The sequence below is a fragment of the Eulemur rufifrons genome, chromosome 2 (genome assembly GCF_041146395.1).
Source record: "Eulemur rufifrons isolate Redbay chromosome 2, OSU_ERuf_1, whole genome shotgun sequence".
NCBI lineage: Eukaryota > Metazoa > Chordata > Mammalia > Primates > Lemuridae > Eulemur > Eulemur rufifrons.
Genome location: NC_090984.1, coordinates 68,942,052 through 68,958,127, shown reverse-complemented (window position 1 = coordinate 68,958,127; position 16,076 = coordinate 68,942,052). Strand labels below are relative to the sequence as shown.

The window sequence follows — 16,076 nt, the reverse complement described above, 5'->3', positions numbered from 1 at the left end:
CACAGCCCCTCACAGCTACTGCTCAGGTGCAATCCTTGAGTTCACTAAAAATAAATGAGTGATGGGTGCTAAGAGCAGTAGTAATCAATTTACCTCATTTAGAAAATGTTTACTTTGCAGAAAATAAAAAAGAAAAATTAATGTATCCAAAGTAACCTCATCCAGTTTCTAGCAAGAGCTTTTCAGGACTTTTCACTTCTAGCAGCTGCTTAAGTGGGGTCTGATAGTAAGTAACTGCAGTTCACTTGAGGCTTGGCTGGTGCGTGCGGAGAGAACTGTCATGAGAAAGGACCACGCAGATTTGTGGGATCAACCAGGGTATGGGCAGAGACACTTCTGATGAAGAAAGACTTGCTCTTTGTTCTCCCTGAGAATCCCTTCTCAGATCATTTGCCTACTGGGGAATTCCAGGAACCACAAGACCGCCAAGGCTGGATAGCCGTGTCCTGACCAATGTCCTTGACCTCCTGAGCTGGTTTTCTTCACTGTGGGGAATAAGAAGCATGAAGTCTTCTCAGCTGACTTGATCATGAGGGATGAAAATGGGATATACAGACAAAAACAAATTCATGATGTTGACTTTCCATTCCTGTCACTAATAGCAGCTCCAGTAGGAGACAGTCTCTGTTTTTTCATTTCTCTCTTTCTGATATGAGAAAATAATGATTTCTTCTCTTAAATAAGATACTCTTCCCTTTTACATGTTTTTAAGCTAAATGGAATATATTTTTACTTATGAAACTTAAAATGGTAGTTTGCAGTCTTGCTGATCTAAAAACACCTTTATGCAAACACACCAGAGACAGTGTAAAATCTGTTTTCTTTAAAAACAAGCCTTTAATGTACTTTTATATATTTAAGTCTTTTCCTACAAAGAAATTAACTTTGGGCTTCATAAGCCTAATAAATATTTTAATTTTATTCTTTGTAAATGGTATTTTAAAGTTTTTCTTCTTTGAAAGCAAAAAGAGACATGTCTAACAGAAAACAGTATTTCTTTTGAGCAGCTCTCTGCTAATACTCATTTTCTCTGGAGTAGGGGTAAATCAATATGTGTAATAAAGAGTTTTAAGAATTAAGTATATGTGAAAACAGTTATTAAAAATAGACAAATAGGAAAATCTTTTAAAATTTAAATTATGAAATGTATTTCATATATGAGTATTTCTAAGGGCAAGTAATCTCTATTTTTCATATTAAGTTGATGCTCAGATGAAAGAAGAATGAGAACTACTTTAAGGACAGAAAACTTGCTATTTGTGGTCTGGGGCTTTTCTTGCATCATTTTTATCTTAATATAACTGTATTTTCCTATTTTTATGTCATTTCTATTCTGAGGTGATGAAATCACTGACAAGTGTCCCTTTCTTATGTGTCTCTCTTAAGGTTTTTTTTTTTTTGTTTTAGAGAGCATGGATCTGATGTCATTTTAAATGTACAGCTTTTTATCACTCGAGGGAAAAGGAGAGCCATGTTATATTTAGTACTTTCATTTCTTCTGATTAAATATGAATTACTATGAAATTTTTCTCATCATCTAACACGCCATAATACGCCAACAGCTTTTTAATACACTATATAAGCACAAACTTCTGCTCTAAGAGTTTAATTTGCCCCTCTAATCCAATCACATCAACCTTATTTCTCTTATCAGAGATTCCCATTTTGAATTAAATGAGCTCATTAGTTTTAATCAAAAGCAGAGAGATCAAAACTTAAACGTAAATGCTTTAGATCAGAACTGTCAGTCAGCCGTGCAGTTCTATTTTACTAAAACACAAGATCAGAGACCCTTAGAACCAATTTTTTCTTGTAAGGGATGCCGAGAGCTTGAAGATGCTATATCCTTTTTTTTTTTCTTCCCAAGGACAGATTATACATTTAAGGTTAGACTTAATTTACAGCAGTTTTTTCATCCTAGTGGAAATGGAAAAGTATGCCAATCTACTGTTGTCCCTTTCACATTTATTGGCACTGGTCCTTAGAGACTTGAGCTAACGTGAAGCCATCAGAATCCACACCACATACTCAGCCTTAAAAATTCAGCTCTGTTCAGCAAGATCATGTTTGCAATAGCTGAGGAAAAATGAAACTTCCTAGAGAAGTGAAATCTGTTTTAAGACTGCCGTCTTGAATACCCTGCCCCAGGAAGGAAAGAAGCACCTACCTGTAGGAGGGGGTAATTTAGGCGTTGTGAGAAACGATTATTTTCCATATGGAGAACTGGACAGTAAAACACATAGAGGGCACCTTAGAGACCACGGCATGGGCGCTTCCAGCGGGGCGAAGACGCGAGCTTCACCTGAGCTGTGGAGCCAAGCGCCGCATCCTGCCCTGGCGGAGGCAGGAGTGAGCGCCCGCCCCGCGTTACCATAGTGACTGCCTAAATATACAGGGGCAGAGTCGATTACACACGGGACAACTGGTGTGAAAGGAATGCGAAGGTTTTGCCCTCAGAAGCTTAGATTTAAAATCAAAATTGGTCCTCAAGCTTTATTTCAAGAGCATAGGAGTATGGGGAGTCAGGAAGAAGGAGATGGGGCAACCTAGGAAAGAGCTTGATTTCTGATGACAGTTTCCACTTTAATTCCATGTGACTTCCTAGTTCTGAGGACGGGGCAGAAGGAACGAGCAGTGCTGTCCCTTTCAAAGGGACACATAACAAACTTATTCACAGCACACACGTCATGGCCATGCATTCTTAAGGGCCAGCAAATACACTTGGTTTATCCCAGATGTGACAGTGGTGTCTCTCACATGAAAAGACATATTATCTGCATGTGACAGACAGACAAGAGCAGCAGCTTTAGAAGCAAATCTAGGTGAGAGGCACGATTCTGATGAAGGTTCTATTGGGGGAGAGCCAAGACAGCACAGCCTTGGTGGTGTGGGGCGTGACTGTTGTGGTGAATGGAGAAGGGGTGTGTGTGTGAGAGAGAGAGAGAGAGACAGGACGTGAAGAGAGGATCTAACAGTGGGAAAAGTCTCCTTAGGAGCGGTGCTCTACAAAGACAGTGGAAACAGTTTATGTCTGAGAAGCATTTTAGAGTGCTTTCTAGATATAAAATGCTTCTCTGTCAACTTTTTGAGGCAGGTCATGATTGCTGTATGCTCTGATAAGAAATTTGCGATTCAGAGAAGTTATATCTGCTGCCTGAGACACAGGAAACATCTATGGGTAAAGCTGAATTAAACGGTCAAAGCCCAGTGGTGTTCAGTTTTGACCTATGGCTTATAAACGAGGAGCTGAGAAACAAAAGCAAGACTCACACAACCAAAAGCTAAATAAATAAAGAAGTATACTCTATTTTGCTGAATCTCAAGGGCCTCAACTTTTTAATAAATCTAAATTATCTCAGCTCTTGAAATGCCAGTTTTTGCATATTTTGTAAAATTTATAGAATAATTTACAGCAAAAGTTGTAATAATTTTTATGTTGGCAAATGCCACCATAATGTGAAATCATATCTCTGTTACTCCACATCTGTTCACGATCCCCTAGCTGGTGTTGCAGTTGCGGCTCGCTCTCCTATCACTACGTAGGGGTAGGGGGTGGTGTGGAAGGTGGGAAGAGGAAGTGGCTGGGAACCACCTGGATCTCATCAGGCCAAAATGGGGCCAAGGCCATCCTGCACATGTGCAGTGTCCTCTCCAGGCCCTCTGCAAGGGTACGAGGCCAAAGCCTTTAAAGGCAAACGTTCTCTTCTCAGTATACTCCAAATGTTTGCAGTGCAATTCCAGTGTCAGGACCCTCCACTGCCACCAAATCCTGATTTGTGAGGGAGAAAAAAAATTAAGTTTCAAGAAATGTTATTCCTCAATAGCAAATAAGTCATTTTTCCTTTTAAAGGAGAAATGGAGTTGGGGGTAAGTAGTTAGGACCGAAGTTGAACATACTCTCTTCCCACTTTGCCTAAATGAATCTTTTCTTTTTCAGCTGTTCTGTGCACACAGGACAAACTAAAGGGCAGATATCCAAGTGACTGTCTCAAGACAAGAGAGATGGTGGTTGATTTTGCAGCGATCTTGATAAAGCCAAATTATTTCACGGCCATATACTGTTAGTTTTGTTAGAAACTGATGTGTTTTAGGACTTTAGAATGAGTATGTGTCCACTGAAATTTGACAAGTTGTTTCTTACGGAATTTTTTCTTTCACATGAGGGGAATACACTTATTCAGCCACTTGGAGTTGGGGGTGTTCGTGTGGCTTGCTTTAGCCAATGAAATGTGAGGAAAGGTCACATGTCACTTTCAGGGGGAATTTTCAAGAGCCAGTAATGATGTGCCACTTTCTCTTTCCCTCTGCTGTGGGGACTGTTAACATTTTACATGGTGACTGCTCTACCAGCCTATCCTGGAAGACAGTGTGGGGCAGAATCCCCTGCCAACCCTTACAGAAATAAATTTTTGTTAAAATTTAGGTATTGTTTTTTACTACAGCATAACTTGGCCCATACCAACTAATACAAATGCCAAATCTTTATTATTATATAAAAAGAGTCAGTATGTTGTCTAAGGTCTCCCAAGTAGTCAGTGGCACAGCAGGAATGTGATCAATATTTGTCTGATTCTAAAGGTCATGATGTTGCCAATATACTGTTCTTGTTTTGTTTGTTTTTCTTAAGACGGGGTCTCACTCTGTCACCCAGGCTAGAGCACAGTGGTGTCATCATAGCTCATTGCAACTTCAAACTTGTAGATACAAGCAATCCTCCTGCCTCAGCCTCACAAGCAGCTGGGACTATAGACATGCACTACCATGCCCAGCTAATTTTTTAAGTTTTTGTAGAGACATGGTCTCACTATGTTTTCCAGGCTGGTCTTGAACTCTTGGGCTCAAGTGATCCTCCCACCTCGACCTCTTAAAGTGCTGGGATTACAGCCATGAGCCACTGTGTCCAGCCTGTTCTTACACTTATGTATATACTTATTTTATCTCCATTTAATCTTTTATGGTAGATATTTGAGGGCAGCAAGGCTGAGACAAATCTAACTTTGATCCCCTATAGCACCTAGCACGGTTCCTTTGCTATATGTACCCAGATAGAAATATATATACATTATATATATCTAAGTTCTTTACTCCAGGTATATTATTACATATTACATTGGGTTAGTGCAAAAATAATTGCAGTTTTAGCATTGTTGAAATTTGTTATGTGGTATTGGAATACATTCTTAAATAAATGTGGTTACGTTATATATCATTTTAATTTGCATTTCTTGCTTTATGTTTTTTTGCTAATGACTTATTACTTGCTATTTATTTTATATTTATTTTAGATTATGGAAATAATGTTTGACAAAAAGCAAATTTGAGCAATTTTCTTATTTGAGTTCAAAATGGGTTGTAAAGCAGTGGAGATAACTCACAATATCAACGCATTTGGCCCAGGAACTGCTAACGAATGTACAGTGCAGTGGTGGTTCAAGATGTTTTGCAAAGGACATGAGAGGCTTGAAGATGAGGAGTGCAATGGCTGGCCATTGGAAGTTGACAATGACCAAGTGAGAGCAATTATCACAGCTGATCCTCTTACAACTACATGAGAAGTTGCCAAAGAACTCAATGTCAACCATTCTGTGGTTGTGCAGGTGCACAACCAACACTTCAAAAGTTGAACAAATTGGGCTACAAAGTTTTGCCTCATCCACCATATTCACCTGACCTCTCGCCAACTGATACCACTTCTTCAAGCATCTCGACAACTTTTTGCAAGGAAAAGGCTTCCACAACCAGCAGGATGCAGACAATGCTTTCCAAGAGTTCATAGAATCCTGAAGCACGGATTTTTATGCTACAGGAATAAACAAACTTATTTCTTGTTGGCAAAAATGTGTTGATTGTAGTGGTTTCTATTCTGATTAATAAAGATGTGTTTGAGCCTAGTTATAACGATTTAAAATTTGTGATCTGAAACCACAATTACTTTTGCACCAACCTAATATATCTATACATATGTGTGTGTATATGTATTTGGTAACTAATATTTATTAATGTCTTTACAGTCTAGTTTCTCAACAGTAGGCCAACCATGGTAAAAAATAAATCTTTTTTCACAGAAATTTTCCAATTGTCCCAGGAGATTTTATGTGTATCTGGGATGACATCTGTGATAGTTTTAAAATGCCCCAAATTCTTTGCAACTCCACCTTCCAAAAGGTGGAGCTACTTCCTCTCCCTTTGAGTAAATGTGGCCTAAACTTGGTGACTTGCTTTTCGTAGGTAGCACATGGTGGAACTGATGGTGTGTGATTAGCTCAGTGGCTCCCTCCTTGCTCTCTCTTAGGTCACTCACTCTGAAGGAAGCCAGCTGCTATGTTGGGATGACGGGTAGGCAGTCCTACAGAGAGGCCAATGTAGCGAGGAACTGAGGCTTTCTGTTGACAGTCACATTAGTGATCTGAGAAGTGGATCATCCAGCCCCAGTAAGCCTTCAGATGATCATGCTCTGGCTGCCATATTGATTGCAACAGCATGAAGAGACCCTGGAACTACCCAAGTTGGCTGCTCCTAGGTACCTGACCTACAAAAAGTATTAAATATGTGACATATCTTTGCCTTTTTGAACCTGTCAATATTTGGGGTAATTTGTTATGCAACAAGAAATAACCAATATCCACACAGAATCTCTTTTTGGAAAGATCATAGCCTTGTTTTGACACGTGACAATCATGTACATAGGTAAAACTCATGGATAGCGAGAAGCAATGTGGGCCTACTGTGTCAATAACTGGTGAATTAACATGTATAGGGAAAACTACCTGCAATACTGATTTTTTATAAGTAGGGTCTGTATTTCCAAAGATAAGTGCTCAATTGATTTTTTAAAATGGGCAATTTGCAAAAGATGCTATCAACAGTGCCATCTACAAGACTGTGAACTCTTGAAAGACAGGGATGATGTCTTATTTGTCTTCTGTTGCATCTTCTTCCTGCTGTTCTTCACCCTTCCTCATCCCCCCAAGTGCCTAGGATTGTGTTTTACAGAAGTATGCACTCAGTCACACATGTTGAAATAAAAGAAAGCATCTGAATGTCACTTTAAGAAGAATTCTCCATTTCACCCCTGCCACTCTCTCAGACTAAGCAATATCTTGTTCCAAGAAGTCTTTTGAGGGGAGGGACTCATTATGTCCTCTCCTTGTATTCATCTCTAAGAAAGTGTTTTCTGCAAAGTGTTCTTTTGAGAGTCCTGGGCCCCGTGGGTTTGGTAGTTAAAAGAGGGCTGGCCTGATTTCCCCCAGAAGTAGAGAATACTTTGTTCTCTGTCTTTTGAGAGTTGGTTTTCATCCCACTGGCCTGTCTTCTATGCGCCAGGGCAGCTCTAAAGGGGGTAATGGCTCTTAGTATACTAGAGTGGGATCCTTGGCCACCGGTGACGGGTAGTGCTGTCCATTTCCTGTGGTCACAAGTTGCACCACCCTTGGTGGACAATGCGGTTGCAGCCATTACTCTCTGGCTCAGCACTCAGACCCTATCAGCTTCAGGGCTTGCTCTGGAGCATGACAAAAAAGGCTGATTTATTTAAATCTCATTAGGGCTGATTCCTGTCCCTACCCAGTTGTGAGTCTTCAGCTTTGTTTAGAAGCTCGAGAATCATTAACTGAAACTCTAGAGCATAGCTGTGAAAATAATTATGATTCAGTAATGATGTAGTAAACTTCTTTAAAAGTAACATTAAAAATAATCCACCAAAAAAAAAAAAAAAACAGGAAAATAATATTCTGCCAACCTATGCCACCTGTCAGCATAAACTCCCTGGCACTGTCTGGCCTGCCTCGGATGAGTATCATAACGTGCACAGTTGCCTTTCAGGTTTCTTGCTTCTGGCAGGGGTTACTACTTGGTGAGCCTGTCCCCCGAGGGAGAGGAGACTGCCGGCTGCCTGCTGCTCTGCAGTTGGTGTTTGGATGATACCACTCTGGGGAAATACATACAGTGTCAGAGTCAAGCTGCTACCAGTGGGTGTTTCTATACACAAATACTAAGCAACAGGAAAGTTAAAGGGGAAAAACTGAGTATTGTAAAGCTCACCTTTGAGAGTACATGATATCCAATATGACCCATTCTGCAGCAGGCTGTGCACTCCAAAGGATGTGCCACATGAATACTGCAAGCCAGTGTTTTAAATCTTATTGGAAATTCCCTATAAATGTTGCCACTTGAGGGATCTATTCTGGGAGAAAAATATAGCGTGTCCTCTGAGGATGCAGCGTGGATTCCATTACCAATATTGCATACGGGATCGAGTGTGGCAATGCTTTTATCACGACTATAAAGCGGTTACGAGCCAATTCTTCATATAAAACATACTCAATAACAATGAGGGGTTCCTCCCTTTTCTGTTTCTTTCTTTTATTTCCTTCCTTTTCTTTTTTTCTTTCTTACTTTTTTTTTTTTTCCTACAAACATGATGTCAGACAAAGGGCATCAGGACTTAGTCTTTGTAGTACAATACAAAATAACAATACATAAACACCTTTGTGAAGGCAGCTTGAAACCCCATGTTTTCTATTAAAAAGTCATGTTCAATCTTCACTGTTGATAGAACTGAATAGCTAACACAGAGAACATTGTATATCAGAAAGGTCAATAGTTATTATGAGCTACAAATATATTTTTTTCCATCCTTCAGGCTGTTTAGCGCATATCACAGCATGAGCAGCTGTCTCCTTTAATGCTTTTAAAATTAGAATCCCAAAGAGGAAGAAAAAATTATGGTTGCAATGATTGCTCTTTGCTTTTGTAAGTTTACTTTAATATACTATTTTATATACATGAATCTTCTGTGCAGCCTGTCCATGGGGCAGTAACTGGTTGCCAGTATCCAGTTGAACTGCCATGTTTATTTTCTCAGCATTCTGGCCAAATCTCCATCTCAGGCACAGATGTTGTCCACATACTGTATTTTAAAATGGAGTTACATAGAGGAGTCTGGTAACAGAGGCACTTCAAACACACATGCATTCTGCCTTTTCCTTGCTTTAAAGCTCCATTGCTAACTGCAACAATACCATGTGATGAGAAACAGCTATACAGCACTGGGTAAAAAATCAGGCAGTGATTCAACCCATTGATAGGTAAAGTATCACTCTCCATGTGCAGGCATGTGCATTGAGAGTGTACCTTTAAATATTTTTAAGGTTAATCTTCTGCCTGTCCCTAGAACTTCTTGCCTTTACTCAGCACATGGCCCTAAAAGAAAATATTGATATTTTAAACGCATATAAGCACACATCAAATATTTTGTTACAGCTCACTTATTCTTTGTTCAGTTATTTAAATTAAATACTTACTGAGTATCCATAATGGCCTGGGACCATTCACAACAGTGCTTACATTTTGGAGGAGAGGTGAAAAATACAACAATTTCAGGTGGTGATTAAGGCAGTACAGAGCACTGCACAGCAAGGAGCTAGAGAGCGATGGGGCCACATTTTGGTTGGGTGGTCACGGGCTTCTCTGATGAGATGGCATCTCAGAGGAGACCAAGCCATGTGGATATCTGGGTGAGGGTATCATGTACATCTCTATGCTCATGATTTTTGCAGCGTGACTTTATGACTGTAGATTGGTAAAGGACTTTACAGAAAACTCTTACTTGGGTAGCTATGCACCAGTGACAATGAAATTCTAGAAAAGCTACCTTTTGAATTTTCGTCTAAAAGTAAAATAAATTCTTTGTCTTTAGTAAATGACTTGACATGTAGGCAACCACAGGAGGAATTAATGGATATGATTGTGCAGCTTGTCCACTGGCTCCCGGATGTACCCACTGGTGGGTACCCACTGGTGGTGTCAATGTACCCCACTGGTGGTGTCAATTCGTTGGAGATTTTCAGAGAGAGCAGTTTCAGTAGAAAAGTGGAACAAGGATCAAATAAATAAGTGATACATTTCCCTTTGGTGAATTTTGGTGGTGTAAATAAAGAGACCTGAATATGTTTACTGATTTAGAGGCCAGAGCTTAGAATTGTCTACACTGGAAATGCTAATTGAAGAATTGAAATCCTAAGAGATATTTCATCAATAACAGAGAAAGAAAGGTGAGCCTCTGAAAGGGGGGAAAGACAAACAGGGAGGATGAGAGAAGAGTGAGTGGAGAGAGAAAGAGAGGAGTGTGATGGGAATGGCGCTGGACAACTTAATCTCAAGCAAGGTTGTTTGCCAAGATAAAGGAAGTGGGACGAGAAGAGTTTTGAGAGTGAAAAAAAGGCTATGGAAGAGCCCGTGGGGAAACCAACTGGGATCAATAGAAAATAAGTACTGAGATTGCCAGAAGTTGCGTGGTTTAAATTTGAGAACATTAATTTTTTGGTGTTCCCTAATAATTATGGCTTTGTGGTTTTTACAGGCAATGCCCGAGACAATGAGGTTTTTCTGGGGTGGGGGCCAGCACACTGGGAATGAAAGTCAGTAGGATGACAGGTTCCAAAGGGTTAAGAGACGAGCAAGTGAAAACTGAAAAGGTGGTGAGCTGGGGACCAGGAAAGGATGGCAGGACAGGGGAGTGGTGACCTGGGAGAGGTAGCCAACAGGGGCTTTGTTCAGAGACAGATTTCTGAGAATATTATTTACTGCCTTTTAAAAAGCCTATATTTATATAAATATATATTTTTATGTTCATAGAAAATTTTGAAAATATGAAGTATAAATTTTAAAAAATCCCTGGCAGCCTTATCATCCAACTATAGTCACTATTAACACTAATGTGTTTTCCTGAAGTTTTATTTACCATTTATATATTTATTTTGAAATTGAGATCATATGTATGTCTGCCACATCTTTTCATGTTAAAATAGTCATAGCTCACTATGTGGTAATAACTGTACTTTTATTAGACACAGGTAGGGGAATAAATGGATCCTGGGGCCCTAGGGGTCTTAGGTGCAAAGTAGCTTTTTAAAAAAATATTTTTAAAGAACATTACAGTACCTGCATTTGTCCACATCATCACATCCCTTTCAAACCTAATATTTTTAGTGATTGGGTAATATTCCTTTGCATAGTGATGAATTTCTTTGACATTAATCATCTTTCAACTTCCTTATTATTTCTTAGGGTGAATTTCTAGAAAGCATATGACTGGGTCAAAGGGCAGGAGCTTTTTAGAAAGTTCTTAATATGTACAGACAAATTGATTTGCAGAAAAGTTGTGCTGCATCAATTTAAACAAGTGACATCAGATGGTGTGCATACTGATTGTCTTTTTAAAAAATTTGTTTTTATTTGATAAAAAAACCATTAAATTACCAGGATACAGAGAATATACTTCATTAGGGTCTCCCTGATAAGCAATATGTAAAAATATCTCACATGTGTTTCATTTGCATTTTTATTTCTACTGAGGTTGAATTATGTTTTAATACATATTTATTGGCCAGTTGAATTTTTCAATGAATCCTGTATTTATATTCTCTATTTTCTAATTGGTTTTTTAGTGTTTTCCTTACCAATTTGAATGAGATACATATATATTAAAGATAATAACTTTGACATATTTCTTACAAATATTTCCCTATTTGTTTGCCTTTTAGTTTTGCTTATGATGCTCAGAGATATGCATAGGTTTTTCAGTTTTATATAGAGAAGTCTGCACATTTTTTCCTTTGTAACTTTTTCGCAAAAAATTTTTTTAAACAGCTATGTGGGATCTTGAAAATGAAGCACGGTGAAAGTCCAAGGTGTGATCGTGCCAGTGGCTGCTAAAGGTAAGTCAAAGAATGATTATTTTTGGGTTTTGGCAGTCAAGGAACCGTGTGTTGAATAGTTACCCATGATGGAAACTCGTTCTGGCACCTGTTTGCTTCCTTGTGGGGCAGAGGTACGCAGGGAGATTGCAGAGCACTGGCTGACACGGTTGAGGAAGGTCAGTGAGTGATGTGGGTGTTGACAGACAATGGCATTTCGAATGGAGAAAGAATACTATCTCTTTTTCACAAGAGGAAGTTTTTAAGCGAAGATGTTGGGGAAAATGGTGTGGAAATGGCAGTGGAAGCAAAGCATGATGATCACTTTTCTTTCATGCTGGGAGAGTCAATGGCACAGGACTGACTGACTCTGAACTGAATGTTGCACTGGAGAGGGTTTCAAGAATAGTGGCCTCCAAGGGAGGGTTTTGAGAGTAGTGGCTTCCTAGGGAGAAAGGTTTCAGTGTGGACGAAGAGGCAGAAATGAGGCATGTGGAGAAGACAGTGGCTGTAGGAGAGTTTTCTCCTAATTAGCATTGCTGCATAAAATGGGGGACAGGACACCCCATTACATTGGAATTTCAGATAAACAACTTAAGTTTTTTATTAATAGTTTGATCCAAATATGGCATATGAATTCCAAATTTAACTGGGAATCCTATATTTTTATTTGTTAAATCTGGCAGCCCTTTTCCTAGAAGAATAAGGATTTCATGTGGCACCGAGGAAGGGTTTTGCATGAGTGCAGTCATATGGTTAACAGGGATGATGAACGGAGGAATTTAGGAGATTGGCCTGAAATATATTAGTTTGATGGAGAGAATGCTGAGATGGCCAGAGCTTTGTCACTGGAGAGTGTTAGAGAACTAAGCAATTATTGAGAATTCATGTGAAATTTGCTGTGATGATGAAGCTTTTTCAAATTTGCCTTTTCAGGTATGGGGTTTGGCACAATGGCCAATTTTTATTTTCCTCTGTGAGTGTGTGTGTCCTGGGGATAGAGGTGATCTTGGGTTGGCAGGTCTCCACAAATATCTCCTGAATCAGTATCTTCTGCTAATTTATTTATATTTTCATATATGAGGAATTTGGCTGGGTGGCTAGAATTTGTTGGTTTTATTATGGCTCTATTCCAGCACATCTTGAAACAGTTATTTTTCTCAAATACTTTTAGTTAGAAGTACTGTGTTAAATCCATCATCAATAAAGAATTGAGGGTTATTTGTTGAAGAATATTCTTAGTAACATTATTTACACTTTGCAATAATTCAGAGAAGCCAGAAATGAGATAACCTAATAATTATCTATATATCTGTTATTTTGCTAATGAATATCTATTTTTGACATCTTTAATTAAGCAAATTTTCCTCTCTCTCATGATCCCAACAAGTTTCAATGACCACTGCTCTATCTCAATGCCCAAATAAAGTCCTTTAATCTTTTGCAAGAAGTAGCTGTGCTTTAAGACAGGACTTCATCAGTATAATCTTGGCCAGTTAATATATGTGTAGGCATCATTTCCATATCTGAACTAGACATTAGGTCATTTGTATATTTTCTTCAAGGCTATGCATAATCTTCCCAAGTGGTAGGGATAAAAAAGCAGTCATTTTTTAACGAATTCATTTACATAGCTTGTAGTTAGTCTTGCTGTAGGATTACCCTCTTTTCTTCAATTAAAAAAGATACAGGATATTGCTAATGGTGATGGTGAAAGTGGGGTAGAAGCAGCCTTTTCTCAATCTGGGGGCAAGGCAAATTTGTTGATATTAATTACTGCCCTTTTCTCTGCTTCATGAGGCAAAGCGATTCCTTCAAATATAGCTTTCTAAGGACATACTTGATATTTTTCACCATCAACACTTCAGCGTTATATTGGATGGCTCTGGGTCTAAATTGTATATTCTATAATGCCAAATAAGTATTTTTAACACTGGCACGACACGTTCCTTGTTGCCTGGGAGCTGAATGCTCCCACTGCATTTGTCATAATTGTTCTGTGGTTAATCTTCTCAACTGCAGGGACTCCAGGTATTTATGGTTGCCCTTGTTCTAGGTCTTCAATTATTTGACCTTATGTGAGAATGAATCCATCACTAACAGTAGGCTGTCCTTTGCCCATTTCTCCACTTTATTATTGCATTTATCGCTAACAAACTGCATTTGCATGTCATTAGTGAAGTTCTTAGTATTTCTCAATAGCTTGAGAAGCTGCATTTTGGAAATGACATAAAGGTTCAGATCAGATCATATACATGGTGCTTATCCTCATGTTTTACTCAAAGCTATGACCTGCATTTTTTAGTTTCCTCCTTAATCATTTCAGTTATAAGCAAAATGAAATAAACCTAAATAAATTTCCCTGAAATAGCAAATGATTTACACATAGAACACTTGAGACTGAGCTCATTTTTCTTCTTTAAAATATTTTCATTTCATTGTACAAATAATGCACAGGTACTATAATGACTAATGTTAATTATTTACATGGGAGATAATACTGCTTTTATCCTCTTCTGGTAAGTGTTGTATATGATTTTTTGATGTTAAAATCATGCATGCTACAATAATAAGTTGTATTCTTTAAACCATGAACATCTAACATACTTGGCAAATTAGCTCATATCTAAAGCTGAAGCTAAATTATGTAAACCCAACCTAGAAAAGTCAGAAAGCTACATTTTACCCTTCAAAGTTTTGTGTTGTTGTTGTGGTTCACACTAATAACCAACATCTACAATCTTTCCTCTAAAAGTAGAATGCCTCTCCCGACCAGGTAAAATAGCAGTGTGTACAGAAGTAATTTAGGGGAAGACGGAGGTGGTCTTAAAGGGGAAACAAGGGAAAAGAAAAAATCATCTTTCCACCAAAAGAATTCATTTACTTTACAAAGAATATTCTCTCCTAGGTAATTTTACAATCATCACTGATTGTAAAAATGCTATCCTAGATAACATTTTAGGAGATGCATTTAAGTCCAAAAATATAAAATTAACAATAAAAATTCTTGCTATTTTGACAATTATTTTCCACTTCCTTTTTGGCTTGTCAAGGAAGAAAGAAAGCATTTAGATACATGCAGAACATGTAATCTCAGTAAGATGATATTCTTGGGATTTTCCATATTTATATATATTTTTCCCCTACATTGTATTTTCACTACCCAAGAGCCCAGGCTGTTATTTTTTTCCTGAAGTCTGAAGATCACCCCATGGATTAACAAATGATTGAGGATTCTCTCTTAAAAGACTCTTTAAAAAACTGTCAGAATCAGCCTGAGACAAAGATTTATTATGAACTATTTAAAGGGCTTAATATATGTATCCCCAATGAGCCCTTGGAGCAAACTAAAAAGGAAGAGCGGGATTCTCAAAGAATAGGAAAAATTCTCCAATGCCCCACTTTCTTCACACCATGATTACTGTTTACTCAAAGGATAAAATGCCTAACCTGTCACACAAAGTCTTCAGAAGCCACAGTCCTGCTGATGTACAGTAAAAACAATACAATGAAGACCGACAGTAATGTGCTTGAGAAAGGCAGCTGTAATTTACTTTCTAACCTGTTCACTAACACACTAATGTGGCTACATCTTGTAGCAGGAGCTGATCCCTGACCCACGTAGCAATCAAACAACTACTTGAGTGTTGGCTGTCACAGAAGGTGGGGCCGTCACCTTAATTATATGTTCCTGGATAACAAACCTTCCCTTAATGAGCAAGTTTTCTCTTACGTGTATTCCAACTCACCCCTTCTGTCCTTGAAAAGGCCCATTGCAAATCACTGCAGTTGGAATTTGTGAAGCATATTCATAAGTATTCTTGCTAACAGGTAATAAATACTACCTGAGCAGGCTGTTTGCTTTATGAGAATGCCAAGATATAATTAAAATTATAGGCTTGTACTCCTGGGAGGTTCTACAGAAGAATCACTCAACACCAAAGGGAAAGTTTTCAGTGAACTTACAGCTAAGCTTTCTTCTCTTCGTATTAGTAATAATAATTATTGTAATGATTATCTTCTTTTCTTTGGGATGTATATTTGGCAATGAGATTTGTTCCCCTTACTTGATATGATTTCTGCACTAGTTTTTCTTCTTCTCATTATAACACCCCCAGATTTTGTTGCGATCTGCTAACTTTGCTGCAACAATTAACGTAGGCAAATAGGAAGGTCTTGCAGAAAGTCTTTACAAGACCTCCTAAGAGGAGAGATACTGCCTTTCTATGGACCTTCAGTGTTGAGGACAAAGAGCAAGACAATCTTTATAACTTGAAGATTCACTTCCCTTTTGCCAGCAGCTCAGTCTGGGAGTAGCCTATCAGAAAAGCAAATGGTACAGACTAGTGACTCATTGAAGAGAAGGAAAGGACTTGGAAC

At 38.5% G+C, this 16,076-nt stretch overlaps 1 protein-coding gene across 8 annotated transcripts in view; it reads right to left on the bottom strand.

The window, feature by feature from the left end:
- The window catches only part of NPAS3 (neuronal PAS domain protein 3), an 831,381-nt gene that overhangs the window by 67,934 nt on the left and 747,371 nt on the right, over window positions 1-16,076 (bottom strand). The gene's annotated exons all lie outside the window — the stretch shown is intronic.